Below are 15,537 nucleotides of genomic sequence, written 5' to 3' on the forward strand. Positions count from 1 at the left end.
CAGCAGCCCCCGTCACTCCTTCTGTAGCAGTAGCTTCATAGCAAACCACCGCCCCCTCCTGCACCCTGTTGTACTAGGGGCTGGGCAAACATGTGTGAAGAGACAGTCCCGACCTCAACGAGGGTATAACCTACATTGGCAAGATGGACAAAGGGAGGGAGGGGAAAATGAGACAGGAAATTGCCCAAGGTCACGCAACAGGTCACTGGGCAAGCTGGGAATAGAAGCCTGGCCTCCTGGCTTGATGCCCCTTCTGTTAGACCATGCTGTCCACAGACTGGGTTCAAATAATCCTAGCAAGAACCCTGAACATCTCTGTGGTGGGGCGGTGCCCCACACCCTGAGAAGAAGGGCTGAACCAGGCCAGAGAGGCTGTGCAGACCTGCAGCAGCCAATCAGAGAAGGCCTGGGGAAAGCCAATCAGGGCAGTGGGAGAGGTAGCCAATCAGGGCTGGCCTAGGCCCTGTATAAAGGCTGCCTAGCAAAGAGTAGGGCAATCTGTCCCTGGTGGTCAAGGGAGGAGGACTGGGTCCTGAGCTGAAAGGTAACACCTTGGACAGAGCAGTGCTGGGGAAGGGTAGAAGGAGCTGGGGAGCTCCAGCTAAGGAAAACCCCAGGCTGCCGGCTTAGCCAGGGCCAGGCAGGTGAATAGGGCTGAAGGGGAAGTGGCCCAGGGACAATAGCAGGACAAGGAGAGAGAGGAGGGCAGAGAGGCTGCTGCTAGAGGGTCCCTGGGTCGGGACCCAGAGTAGCAGGTGGGCCTGGGTCCCTTCCGCCTTGTACTACACCTGGCTGAAGAGGAGTGTGCCCTGGTCCAGGCTGTGGCTGGCCCCTGCGATGAAAGGGCTAGATTCTGAGGCTGCAGCTGGCCACTACAGCAGGTGCAGATGGTGGACTGCTGATAATGGAAGGGGGCTAGACCGGAGCAGTGGGCACTGCCAGAGGGCAGCGTCCTGAAGAGGATGCTGCTGAGCAAGGAGCAACGTGGGTCCAGATGCCAGCAGGGTGAGAGATGGATGGGACACCACCAGCAGAGGATGCCCTGCAGAGGACAGAGCTAATTCCCAGATGTGCCAGCGGGAGGTGCTGCAGTGGTGAGTCCCAACCCCCGTCACAAGCTCTATGGAGCTTTGTTCTGCAGGTAAAACTGCATCTCCGTTCTCACGTGCACCTGTCTGACACCATTCAATTCATGGGGGTCCATGGGTGCAACTGAGGGTAGAATATGGCTCTGGATGTTGAGATTATTTATCTGTCAATCGGACCAGGTGTACAGCTTTATGCACCCTGCCATCACACACAGAGACTCTTCTAATGCCATAGGACAAAGGGGTGAGTTAATGATTATCTGAGATCCCTCCTGACATGTGTGGGCTCATGCCAAATCTTTATTTTAAATTCAGCCATTATTGGGTTAATATCCCTTCCAAAAATTAAAGGTCATTATAACAATAAACCTTTCATGGAAACACATGACATTGGAAAAATAGGAAGCTAAATTTATATACTGCCTGAAGGATCCCAAAGCCGTGTATTAAATGTGTTGATATTTATGTGAGTAACTGTGTGAGTGCAATAATTCACTTCATGCACCACTGAAATGCAGCCACCTCTGGAGTAGAACATGGTGGCTGTTTAAGAATGTCCAGCCACACTATGCACCCATTGAGGAAAGGAAGAGAAGAATACCATATCCTATTAAAAGGTGTGGTGGGATTTGTTCCTCCTGGAAAACAAACCCATAGGGGTTCTCACTGAAGAAAGCACATAGGCATGTGCTTAACTTTATGCATGTGCTGAAGTCCCACTGTCCTCAAGAGGAAGTCAACAGGAGCTTAAGCACATGCTGGGAAAGAGCATTCATAGATAGGCATATTTATCAAAGTGGATTTTTTTGATTCATTAGATTGTGCCAACTTGGAAAGCATTTTTATGCAGCTATTTCACAAAATATTCTACCTGGAAATGCCTCATAACCATCTGCAGTATGGAGCTATAAAATACACATATTAATAAACAATAGTAACTTTGCAAGCGTATAAATATACCAGGGACTAAACTCAATCCTGGACACAGCTCTGTTGCAGTCAATAGTTACACCTGAGATGAGTTTGACCGTAGGGTTTCATCTCTGGGGACAAATCCATCTTTTTATATAGGTCACAAGTCAAAATAGTTGGGGGGGTCTCCTCCTTAAATCCCTAAAGAAATGTGTCCACACTGGCAAGCCACAGCCCAATTCCCTGCTTAAGACAGGGCTCGAAAGTGGAAGAGTAGGGTAAGGTGCTACAGGATCCAGATGCATTTAGCAAGATGTCTGTTAGGACACAAAGGCATTAGTCAGAGCAGCTTGGATTATTATGCTCTAGGCTACAGTCATGCCTAGAGGCCCCAGGTGAGACCAGGGCTCCACTGGACAAGATGCTGCAAAAGCACTTAGAGTATGTCTACACTGTAATCAGGAGATGTAATTTGCTAGCGGCACAGGTTAGACACTCGAGGATGCACCCAGGATCCTAGGCAGGTCCTATTGCTGTTCGAGTTAGCTACGCTGAAGTTAGCTAGGGCATGCCTACATGTACTCCAATCACCCTTCCTGATGGCAGAGTAGACAAAGTTTACAATCTCAATAGACAAGATGAACAAAGTATGCATTATTATCCTTGTGCTACCGATGGGGAACTGAGGCACAGAGATAAAGTGACTTGCCCAAGGTTACACAGCAAGTCTATGGCGGAGCAGAAAGTTGAACCCAAATTTCCTAAGAGCCACTCCAGTGTTGCACCTACACCTGGAAGGATGTTCTTGTGGTTACATTAGCAGAACAGACCAGGGCAATGGAGAAAATCTCTCCCGAAGCCCTGGGTGTATCAACTGTGAGTCAGAAAAGTGAGTACAGGGTCCAAGTTACTCCAGAATCAGAAATCCTCAGGGCATCTGGAAGCTGCAGTGGACATGGATGAATATTGGTGCAACATGGAGGAGGTGAAACGGTGCTTTCCTTTGCACAATGGCATGGAGCACAGGAGCTCTGGCCCAGATTTTGAACTCCTTCACCTGCTTGTACACTAAAACGGGCCTTTATGAAACACTGGCAGGCAGAGCTACAGAATTAAGAGGCTTTGGCAGAGCTCAATGGGAGAAGCTTCAGACTATGTCCCAACGCAGCTATTGATCACTCAGCCGCTTTGGCAAACCCCAAGTTAACCCGAATATTTTACTGTTTTCCCTTGCTGGGGAGGTTGTGTCGGCCTCAGCCAGAGTTCCCCTATTTCCTTCAACCTTCATTTTCTCTTCCTCTGTCAAAGATGGCGGCCAAGAGGGGCCTCTTCAAACTGCTGCTTGTGTTCTCTCTAGCTTATGGGCTGTAGTAGCAGAGCACCTCAGAGCAGCACCACAATACCTGTGTGAGGCAAGGAAGTATTATGTGTTTGGCCCAGATCCTCAGCGGGTATTTAGGCTCTTCATTCCTATTGAAACTTTGCGTTGCATTGGATAGAAATGAGGAGCCGAGCCTAAGTGACTTGCATAAGGCCATATGGGAAGTCTGTGGCAGAACAGGGACTTGAAGCTGGGTCTCAGATCCTAAGCAATGGCCTGAGCGACTCAACCATCTTTCCTCTTACTCATGCTGTTGGCTAGGCGGGGTACAATAGTGACTTCAGGAGAACCCTCCTCCACAATGGGTGGAGCACTCCCACTCTCAAGGCCTGACTAGCTGCTCCACTCCACCTTGCCTCCTCATTGACCCCAGTGCAAAATGACTGGAACACGTTACCATCCTGATCTGGGAGCATTTCACACTTGCCAATGACTGCACAAGAGCAACCATGATTCAGGTCCTCCATCTGCTCAGTGGCAAAGGTCTGACCTGAAGCTCAAAGGCAGATCCATGGATCAAGTGAGTTATCATATCTCATGCTTTCAGAAACGGGAGAATAATGAACCCTTGGGTCCACACGCCTCTGTCCCTGCCCCCGCATTGCACGATCATCTGTGTGCATTATAGGATTTTTTTCTTTTGCTTTCCCCAGAAGTACCTTGTATTGGCCCCAGCTAGGGGCAGGATGTGGGACTTAGTAGCCAGTATCTGATGTAGCTGGGGAAATCCTAGACTTGCCAAACCCCATGTATCCAATGCTCCATATTGTTTTAAATTTGTTTCCAAATTACTATGATCCCCAACATTTTTTTTTGCTAGCTCCCTCCACAATTTCCCAAAAGTTGCAGTTTCAAGGACCTCTGCAAAATCTGGGTTTACCTGGATGTCCCTCTATTGTACTACCATTGCCCCAGCATGGCAGAACCAGTAACTTTTGTTACTAAACTTGTCTTGTTTAGTCTTAAACCAGTGTGTGTGGAAATCCTAACTGGGGGCAGAATGCTGTGTATATTCCCCTCCACATCAAGGGAGGGGGCGCATTTCATGAGCTTATGCTGCACAGTTCCTTGTGCAGAGCAAGATGGTATAATTTTGGGTTTGCACTCCAGAGGAGGGTGGGCACTTGAGTAACTGGGCAGTTCCTTAGCTGAAGCCTTCCCATGCAGAGGCTAGTCAGAAAGCCTGTTTGCATGTTACAACAGCTGGGTGTGTCCCTACGTTTGTGCTGGTGAAAGTGAGACCAAGAGCGTGTCTGCAGCTTGTCACAGCAGTACAGTTGAAAGGAGCCCAGACTGGTGGGTCAGGTGGGCTCAGTGGTACCCCAGTTCCCAAGTGGCAGCCCTGGGGGAGGGGAAACCTGTCACATCCTTGTCGATCCTCATTTATCCTCTTCATTCCAGTTGGATGTGCATGGCCATCAGTGCTCTCAATATCCTAGAATATCAGGGTTGGAAGGGACCTCAGGAGGTCATCTAGTCCAACCCCCTGCTCAAAGCAGGACCGATCCCCAATTTTTGCCCCAGATCCCTAAATGGCCCCCTCAAGGATTGAACTCACAACCTTGGGTTTAGCAGGCCAATGCTCAAACCACTGAGCTATCCCCCCCTCAAGGAGAGGGGGTGGCTGACTTTACTTTTTACCAGGGGAAAAGTTTGCAGGTAATCTTCTTATTCACTGAAAAACGTTACCTGAGGCCTTTTGAAAGTCCTCAAAGGAAGAGGAGGTAAAATAGCCAACACTTACTCCTGGCAGCTGTTTTTGACAGCTGTGGAGAAGACTTCCTCCAAAGGATACCTCGGGCCCATTGAGCCACCTTCAAAGCCATCATTATGGGCAAGGCTGTGCCCATAAATTATTTAATTCCATCCTGGGCTTGTCATCTTTTATTGCTTCAGCATGGGGACACTGAGTGGATTTAATGGTGCAATTTAATGCAAACGACCAAGGTAATGAAGTGCAGCCTGGAGATGTACTACTGCTGGCTGAGTTCTTTTGTAGCTCTGACACGCTAAACAGAGCTGCCCCTGATTGACACGTGGATGGGAGACCTGCAAGGAGCTACAGGGAGTGGTGCTCTTCCCTCTTGTTCTGCCCTGAGCGGCTATCTGGAGGCACCGAGGGGACAGCTTTAGAATGAGCTCTGAAGCGAAAGTCCTGTTACAAGATTCCCCTCGATGCCGTCTGGAAAGGATGTTTGGTTGAAAGGTGCTTTATAAATGGAACCTGTTCTTCACCACTGAACCAGAGGGCGGCAAGTGCAAATGGGCTGAGACGGAAAAAGGGCAATGGTGGTAGAAGTCTTTCTGCGAGCCCTCGAGGAGTGTTCCGGCCCAAGGGAGTGCGAAATACCCCCATTCCAATACACATACAGCCGGATTCTGTGCTGAGGTACCCAGGAAGGGTAGCCTTGTGGTTAAGGCATCAGATTGCAACCCTAAACCCCAGAGCCAAAGGTGACTTTACACCACTCCATGCTGGGCCAGTCGTTGACTGATTCGGCCCCTGGGGTAGGTTAGAGGGGCTGTCCTAATGTGCTCAGTTGTCCACTGCTCCTACAGGTCACTGCAGTAGCCAGGAATAATCAGGAGGAAAGGGAAGCTCTAACGAGGCCCCTGTTCCTTGGGAACAAACCCAGCAAACACCCCACACTGGGGACAGCAGAGATTCAGCTACTGACTACACTGGCAAGACACCCCCTTGACTTCAGGGGAATTCCCTGGGGACAGCCCCTTTATGTCAGCAGGGAGCCATTGGACACCCATGAATGGAGCCTAGGTACCCAGCGTTAAACCCATAGAGCAGGCCAGAGTCTTCCCTGGTGCAACCATGAGTAGTCGTACAAATCTGAATGCCCATTTGCTCCATATGGTCTTGCAGGGCAAACTCCTGTGCCAGCCTACCTCCTCAGGATCCCATTCCTTTCAATGGGCTGCAATACACTGGGGTGACAGGAACACCTGGAGGCCTTAGTGAAGATCAGGGCCGCATCATGCTGGGCATTGTACACACGCAGTGAGACAGTCCCTGCTCCAAAGAGCTGACAGTCAAAGCAGAGAAAAGGTGAGAGAAAGGAAGCAACATTTCCCCCTTCTCACAGATGGGGAGAGACTAAGTGATTCACCCAAGGTCATGCAGGAAGTGTGTGGATGAGCCAGGAATTGACCCTAACTCTGTACCAAACTCAGTATGTCACAGGGATGAAGTCAGCCCTGTGGATAGGAGACCCCCAGCTCCTGCTGTAATTCTGTTCTTTTCCCTGTGCTTCTCACCATCCACTGACATCAGTGAGTGGTTCCTGATCTCAGCCCAGCTGTTCAGACATGTTGCAAGCAGGAATTATATCCCTCTCTCCTTTATTTCATCTTTCAGTGGCTTCAGCCTTTGTGGGAAGGGGCTGGGTTGACAGCCCTGGCACCGAAGCCCTTCAGTGGGCCACAGAACAGGCACCCCACAGGCAGCAGCCAGGCCACCTCCCCACCAACGTGTCTTGGCCCTGGCTGGGGGGACCATCTCCAGGGAAAAGAGAGTTCATTCCCCAGGCTCGGCCAGCTCTTGGCCTCTCTGCTACATGTCAGCAAGTGGGAAGCTCCTCTTCCATTCCCACATGTGGCTGAAACAAACCAGGCACAGGTTGTAACCTAGACTGTAAGATCTCTGGGGCAGGGACTGCCTTGGCATGAGTGTTGGCATAGGCCTAGGGGGCCTGACTGGGCATGGGTTACGGGGGCAGCACTAGCCCCCTGGTAGAGCGGAGATTGCGGCCAATTACCACCAATACAGCATCCTCAGTTGGCAGATGATCAGCAGGGGCCTTGCCGCAGGACTCACACCTCCAGAAGCTGGAACAGATCAGGCCTGGATTGGCAAAGAGGGTGAGAGGTTGGGATGAGACAAAGGAAAGGTCGGACTGCTCTCAGTGTGAAACAGGAAAGGAACAGCTGCCCAGAAGTCCAGTTTCCCATCAGCGAGTTCTGGGAGCTCATGCCATTTTTGGAAAACAAGGGCCTCTGAACCCTGAATGGATTGATTCCTTGCTGGTGCCATCAGGCTGTTCGTAGCAAGCTGCTACCCATCCAGATTCTCCTTAAATCCCCAAGGCCAAACGGGGCCTGGGGGGTCTCCTCTTTTCCAATTTTAATTTTTTTTTTCAACCTTTGAAATGCTGGTTTCATGGGGTGGAATTCAGTCCTGACACACTGGTGCAACTCTATGGACTGCAAGAGAGCTTTACTCACACCAGGGCTGAATTTTGCCCTCATCCCAAACCTTAAAGCTGTGTCACAAGTCTTCCTTCCTTTAACTGAGCATTCGTGGCTGGGAAAGACTGAAATCAATAGCAGAAATCAGACCGTGCAAGCAGGAGCCAACCAACAACTGTATTCCCTGGAGCATTGAGGCTGATGGTTCTCAGCTGTTCACACCATGATTCCATGTTACAACAGGGATAGGTTCGGGGACCTACTTCTTCACCTCGGAAAGGGAAGGTGGTTGTGAGGCCCAGGTTGAGAGACCATAGTGGAGAACCTTTACATAGGCTCAGTATATGAAGAAAAACCATGGTGCAGTCCTCTTAAAGTCATTAAGTTCTCTCTGAACCTTTGAAAGTAGTGATACTATTGGGCAAATAACCGCTTAGGTAGTTACAACATTTAGACTGTAAGCTCTTCAGGACATGGTGTGTTTTCTATGTCTGGAAAGCATTAGTACATTTTGGCTGAAGCAGTAAATTAAAAATACTGCTGCCTCCTTAAATTCCCCCAGCAGTGTCAACTGGATACAGACTCCTTCACTTCCTTTCTCCAACTGTTTTGTCACCTTGCTGTGTGCTCTTGGCTGCTGTGATCCACCCCAGAGGCAGCTACATTTCATTAGTGTGCAAACTGCCTGTAAAGTGCTTTTGAGACTGTTAGATGAAAGGCTCTATGCAAGTCTGTCAGACAGTGGGAGGGCAGAGGGAGAGAGGAGGTAAAGGAAACAAGTCCTAGTGGCATTGGAGAATGGTAGCATCAGGGGACCACCCTCACAAAAATCACAGCCAGGAAACGGACACTAATCATCATAAGTATTATTATGGGAAGCAAGTGCCAAAGACCGGGACAGGACAGATTTTATAAGGCTATTGATTCCCTCCTTTCTTTAATTGTCCATTCAGCCTTTCATGATTTAAGTAGATTTATTTTAAAGCACCTTTTTAAAACAGCATATTTACCTCGAAATCTCTAGCTTTAATGAGTCGTTAATAGAAATACCCTGCCTGCTGCATGGCTTTAGCTGCTATTAAATGGATTTGCAATACAGCACTCTGTGCTAGGATCAATGTTCTGACATATTCCATCCTCCAGGAAAATTCATGTATGTCAATAGTGCCTAATGAGATTAACAGAACTTGTTTCCCTTCTCCCTGCTCTCTTTCCTTGACTGGTCCTCACCCTGAGGAAGCTGGAAGAGAAGCCTTCTTAAAACTACTCCCTCAGAAGCCCCTCAGCAGGAATGCAGATGTCATAAATCAATGGCCATTAATCACTAGAGTTTCCTGGCAGCCTGAATAAAAGGCCCATCTCGTAGGGCTGCGGCTCACTTGCTTACCTTCGCTGCTAATGAAATGAGCAATCTATTCCAAGTCATTTGGTTAGTGGCACCACTGTAGATCACAGCCGGACACAAGAAGCATTAACTCTGGGCCATCCTTCCATCCCTCCTCTTTTTCCCCCCCCTCCCACCTCTTCTTTCATCAATAACAGACTCTGAGGACCTGTTTGGTTTCTTGAGCTATTCAGATGGTAGAAGTGCATTCCTCTGCCTGGGTAATTATCCCTATTTGCAAACTGCAAAGACTAGTGCTGAGGTTCTAGATAACTGAAAGACTCCCACACAGGTTTGCACTGATTCCATCCAGAATAGAAACATCGGGCATGAAAGAGCAAAGGAGCGAGAGAAAGAAAGGGATTGAGTCTTAACACACCTGGAAGCATGGCGGAAACAACATGCAGAAGTTTGCACAACCACTGTTTCCTGCATTCTCCTGGCATGTCCCTATTAGAAGAGACAGGTGAATCAAATAGCTGAACATCCTCGACTCTTGGTCCTTTGGACCCAATTAGGCTGGACAAGAACAACCATTTGTCGATAGCACAGAGGAAGCTTCCAGTGCTGTTATGGAGGACAGGTGGGGGAAGAAATGCACTTTTAAAATGAGACCATTTGCTGTGTCCCTCTGTGCCTATGGGTGGAAGGGAACAAGGAGCAGACAATCCAGGCATACAAAATGGGGAAGGGGCAGGGGGGGTCACTGAAGCACGCACTCCTTATCCCCCAGAGACCACCTCCCTGGAGAGAGAACACTGTTGTTGTTAATAGAATTCCAGCAACTGGATGTCCCAGCTGAGCCTGGAGCCCCATTGTACTGGGCACTATACAAACCTATGAGAGACACGCCCTGTCCCAAAGAACCTGGAGTCTAAACAGGTGAGTCAGACAAAGGACAGGAGGCGAAACAGGCCCCGAGAGGGAAAATGAAGTAACTTCCCCAAGGCCACAGAAGAGGTGGGTGGCCAAGGCAGGGGTAGAACCCACCGTTCCTGACCCTCTGATGCATTTCCGGGCCGGCCCAATGACTTTGCAGCCTTGACCCTTCCCATGAAGGGCCTGTCTCTGACCTCCTCCCCACAGGGTTTCAGCTGCACCCACAATCCCTCTTGTTAGTACCCTCATTGTGTCTTCCCCATTCACCCTAATTTCTGTGGCTCCCCACTAGAGCAGCCTAGCCTCCGACTTTTGGCTGGAGCCTCGGGCTTTCCACTCTTTGCCCCTGCCCCATCGCTGCCTTCTGCTGCTTCAGGATTTACTTGGCGAGAGGTTAGTCTTTTCCACAGCTTTCCCTCCCAGCTGCCCCTAGAGCCTGCCCTGTGCGTAAAGTGTGTGTGCGCTACGGGCCAGCTGGGAAGGGACACAGACAAAGGAGATGGGGCAAGACAGCTGGGGAAAGAAATCAGAGTGCGGGAGGGGGGAGCGCAGACAGAGAGGAGGCAGACTTGAGATTTCTCCAGGGAGGACGAGCCGTGAGAAATGGGGGGGGGGAAGCACATCAGGGACAGTGAGACAGGAGACTTCAGGTGAACTCACCATTTTTTTTTTTTTAAGGACCAGGGCAAGCTGCCTCTGGAGTCAACACAGGAGGGGACAACCACTCCGACCCCAAAAAGTGTGGAAATTAAAATATATTTTGGTTTTCAAATAGGCTGTGAACATTCAAATGAATGCAAATGAGCACACATGCTTATGTAAATATATGCACATTTGTTCACAGGTCTTTAGAGGGCACAGTGGGGGGTGAAGGCAGGTTTGATCCCCACCTCTTCCCCAGGTGCAGGCATGACTGAGGATAACTGAGGAAAGCTCCAGGCTCCTAGGGCTTTCTCCCTAGCTACCCTAGAAGCCAGCTGCAGTAGAAGGAGCTAGCCCAGACCTGCTGCTGTTCAGAGATTCTGACACTACCTCAAATCTGTTTGATGCCCAGGCCCGGAACAACTGCTCTGTGGGTCCTCATCCGCAGTACAGCCCAGCAAAGGCTACTGAGGATTTTTCACTGAACGTTTGAAAAGAATTTTTATTTTGTTTGGAATTTTCTGGATAATAAAACAGACACCGCCCCTCTCCCCCCACACACTGGATTTTGACAATAAACCAAAACATTGGCATTCTCTATTTTTTTCCTCCAGTTCTTCCCTTTTTCTTTCCCCTATCCCCTCTTCCTCTCCCACTCCCCTCATCAAGCATGCTGCTGAGAAAAGGGTGGGGGCGGGGGAGAAGGAAAAATTCCACTTTGTGTGTGTCTGGGGGGGATGACCTGAAAGCAACATTTTTTGGTATTTGGTTTTTCATTGAACAAAACAGAAAATAATGAAAGCAAATTCATGGAAAATGAAGTCCTTTTCCATTTTAAAAAAGAAAATCAACCAGCTCTAAATACCAACAGCCCCCAGAGCCTTTTCTAAGGGTGACTCCCTTCCTGATGTTGTGCAGAATGCAACATTTTAAGCCCAAATAGTGAGGGTTGTGTGCTTGAGAGGAAGGGGTAGGGTCAGTGATGTCTCTATATTCTAGGTGGATCCCTGATTCACGAGCTGTTGATTTTCTTTACAGTGGGATAACATGTGCACTCTGCATTTGGCAATGAGGAACATTCGGGTAATGCACCATCTAAGAAGCAAAGCAAAACAACTCCTGAAGGACGACCCATCACTCTCACAAATCTTGGGAGACAGGCCAGTCCTTGCCTATAGACAGCCCCCCAACCTGAAGCAAATACTCATCAGCGACCACACAACAGAACCACTAACCCAGGAACCTATCCTTGCAACAAAGCCCATTGCCAACTGTGTCCACATATCTATTCAGGGGACATCATCATAGGGCCTAATCATAGAATATCAGGGTTGGAAGGGACCTCAGGAGGTCATCTAGTCCAACCCCCTGCTCAAAGCAGGACCAATCCCTAATTTTTGCCCCAGATCCCAAATGGCCCCCTCAAGGATTGAACTCACAACCCTGGGTTTAGCAGGCCAATGCTCAAACCACTGAGTTATCCCTCCCCCAACATCAGCCACGCTATCAGCTACACTATCAGAGGCTCATTCACCTGCACATCTACCAATGTGATATATGCCATCATGTGCCAGCAATGCCCCTCTGCCATGTACATTGGTCAAACTGGACAGTCTCTATGTAAAAGAATAAATGGACACAAATCAGATGTCAAGAATTATAACATTCATAAACCAATCGGAGAACACTTCAATCTCTTTGGTCACTCGAATACAGACCTAAAAGTCACAATACTACAACAAAAAGACTTCAAAAACAGACTCTAATGAGAGACTGCTGAATTGGAATTAATTTGCAAACTGGATACAATTAACTTAGGCTTGAATAGAGACTGGGAGTGGATGGTTCATTACACAAAGTAAAACTATTTCCCCATGTTTATTTCCCCCCTCCCACTGTTCCTCAGAGTTCTTGTTAACTGCTGGAAATGGCCCACCTTGATTAATACTACAAAAGGTTTTCTCCCCCCCCCCTCGCCCTCCCCGCTCTCCTGCTGGTAATAACTCATCTTAAGTGATCACTCTCCTTACAGTGTGCATGATAACACCCATTTTTTCATGTTCTGTGTGTATATAAATCTCCTCACTGTATTTTCCACTGAATGCATCCAATGAAGTGAGCTGTAGCTCACAAAAGCTTATGCTCAAATAAATTGGTTAGTCTCTAAGGTGCCACAAGTACTCCTTTTCTTTTTGCGAATACGGACTAACGTGGCTGCTACTCTGAAATCTAGTAAATGTGTTGTCAGTTTAAATGAGACTGCCAGTGATTTAGACTTCTGTAATTCTCTGAGTAGGCATGACATTGAGAAAAGTACCCCAAATCCGTCAGCCTAACAGAAAGGGAGGGGAAACGGAAAATAAAGAATTTAATCCATGAATTACTTTGCACCCTATCTTTCAGTTTTCTTCTAATACATAGTTGGGCTGAAAAGAGAAGTTTCTCTGTTGGGTCAGTGTGTGTATTTCTTCACTGATGCAGAAATGTTTCTTTATGATGTTCCAGCAAATGTCATGGGATTTTCTTATAATTTATATTCCAGCATTGCCTACTGGCCCAATCAAGACTGGCCCCTAATGTACTAGGTACTGTGTACCCAAAGGGTAAGAGACAGTCCCTGCTTTGAAGAGCTTAGTATCTAGCCAGACTAGAGAGACAACGGGTGGGAGAAATGAAGCATTATTAGCCTTGTATTGCAGATGGGAACCTGAGGCACAGAGAGAATTACTGCCTTATCTCTTTTACACTCGTGTTACTCCTGATTTGCTGGTGTAATTAAGAGGAGTAGCAGACCCTAAATGATGTACCTAAGGTCTTGCAGGAAACCTGTGGCAGAACAGAGAATTGGACCTATATCTCCTGAGTCCCACACCAGTATATTAGCAACAAGCCCAGCCTTCCTCTCGGTAGCTGGACCATTTCTGTGGACCTGTGTTCAAATCCTCCCCCAGGTCCTAGATAAGATGAATGTTGTCATCTCAGCTTAGTCCACAACACCAAAAAACACTGCCCTGTTCGTCACAGTCTCTGCTCAGGAGCAGTTTGGCCCTTGACTCTCAGGGCAGTTCTGGGACACATTGGTGGCTCAGGACTATAGCAGAGGGGGCCAGGTGAGAGGTGCACCAGCAGAGCTGTGTGGGAAAACATGCACATCACCTGCTGGCTCTGTGCTCGATCGTTGCCGGCCTCCTCTTCCTTTCAAGAGCATTAAAACAAAGTTAAAATACAAACGTTTCTGACTCAAAGAGCCAACCCATCCCCTCTCCTCGACTGGGAAATCCTGGTGACTCTGATTACTTCCCCTGTCCCCTTGTGAGCTCAGCATGCTGCTAGAATTAAAATGTACATTGCTTGCAGGAGAGCAAAGCAGAGCAGGAGCCCAAGGCTTGTTTTTTAGATGTCTGGGTTTGAGATCGTTTTTCCCTTGTATTGATTTTTTTTTGTAGTGCAATTAAAAAAACAAACAAACCCACTCCCACCCAAGATCCATTTACCAAGGATTCAGATGTCGCCTCCAGCTAATTATCAGGGCAGATGAATGGTAATCCTACTATTCACACCCACCCTGTCCTTGCTACGACCACTCTAGAGATTCAGTTTTGGCCACTGGTTTGTACACCGGCTTCTAAAATGTACAGATGAGCTAACCCAGCACAATCTGTATAAGTAAAAGCTTTTATAAGAACAAGTCTGATACCTTTTGGGGAAACGGGGATCTCTGTGTGTCTGTCTATCTTGCCTCACCAGTCATTTGTCTGGCAGCCCGGAAAAAGCAAGTATCAGGAGGGTTAAAGAGTACATTCGTCCCTACAAACTGCTTCAGCTGAATGTCTGGTGAAATGCAATGGTGATTATCGATTGTAGCAAGGAAGCCGTGTCAAATATGCTAATCGATTAATTGGGCAGCAACCAGAAACGACAAAATGAGGCTCGCGTTCTTTTAAATTGCCTGGGAGGCGGGATTGTTCTAAATATATTTTCAAGCTTCAGATCAGCATGTCCCTTTTGTCGCTTTTCAGCAGTGCCTTAGCAATGCTGCACGGTACCTCACTGGAGAACCAGCAGCCGGAGCTCTTTATAACTTGGACAGAATATTACAGCCTTTTAAAAGATTGCCCGGCTTGCTGCCTTGTGTATCCAAGTGAACAGAATGTTAAAATAATTCAAAGGAGATCTGATTATTTTTTTTTAAACGCCTGCTTGGCAGAGACAGAGTGTGAGAAGAAAAGAACATCTCTGAGTGAATTAAAACCCTGTGTACCAAACTGAGGCAAACAAGTACAAATGGATAAAATCCACCCTCTGGCCACCTGAGCCTCTTCCATCACAATCAAGTCTTCTAAGACAGAGCTGCACAAGGGGAACACACCTGCTAAAAGGATAGACTACTTGTGAGCTGTCACATCGCTCTACTGTATTCTGTATTTATTTTGCTTTCCAACAACAGATCTGTCTCATCACAGCCTCTGCCCTGGCTCCTTATCCCTGAAATGAGATCACAGAATCCTTTCAAAGATGCTGATCTGAGTTACACTGGTGCAAATCTAGGGTGGGTCCACTGACTTTGGTGAGGTTACTCTGGATCTACGCCAGCATGAATGAGATCAGAATCAAACTCATCGAGCCAGATCCTCTGATGTGGTAAATCCATGCAGTTCCACTGAGGCTGGTGGAGTTACTCTAGATTTACATTGGTGTAGCTTAGATTGGAATCGTACCCATTGGAATTCTGCTGATTTACGCCAGCAGAGGATCTGGCCCAATTATCTATTTCCTTCAAACTGAAAAAAATGAAAGGGGTGAGCTGCAAAATAAGAACCTGACAATAAGTTAGGGTGACCAGACAGCAAGTGTGAAAAATCGGGATGGGGGGTGAGGAGTAATAGGTACTTATATAACAAAAAGCGCCGAATATCAGAACTGTCCCTATAAAATCGGGACATCTGGTCACCCTACAATAAGCGAAGAGGAGAAATGTCTCCGGGTGTGATACATAGCTCACATTGTTTTTGAATTGAAAGTGTGTTGGACAAAATATTATGGCTTAGTGA

At 47.9% G+C, this 15,537-nt stretch overlaps 1 protein-coding gene and 1 long non-coding RNA gene across 6 annotated transcripts in view; one reads left to right on the plus strand and one right to left on the minus strand.

Annotated features, from left to right (window-relative positions):
• WHRN (whirlin) overlaps positions 1–15,537 on the minus strand; it is a 109,743-nt gene that overhangs the window by 88,412 nt on the left and 5,794 nt on the right. The window lies entirely within an intron of this gene.
• LOC142069450 (uncharacterized) lies at positions 640–12,653 on the plus strand. Its single transcript, XR_012665278.1, has 2 exons — positions 640–1,094; positions 11,525–12,653. It is a non-coding gene; the product is annotated as an uncharacterized LOC142069450 (long non-coding RNA).

The sequence above is a fragment of the Caretta caretta genome, chromosome 16 (genome assembly GCF_965140235.1).
Source record: "Caretta caretta isolate rCarCar2 chromosome 16, rCarCar1.hap1, whole genome shotgun sequence".
NCBI lineage: Eukaryota > Metazoa > Chordata > Testudines > Cheloniidae > Caretta > Caretta caretta.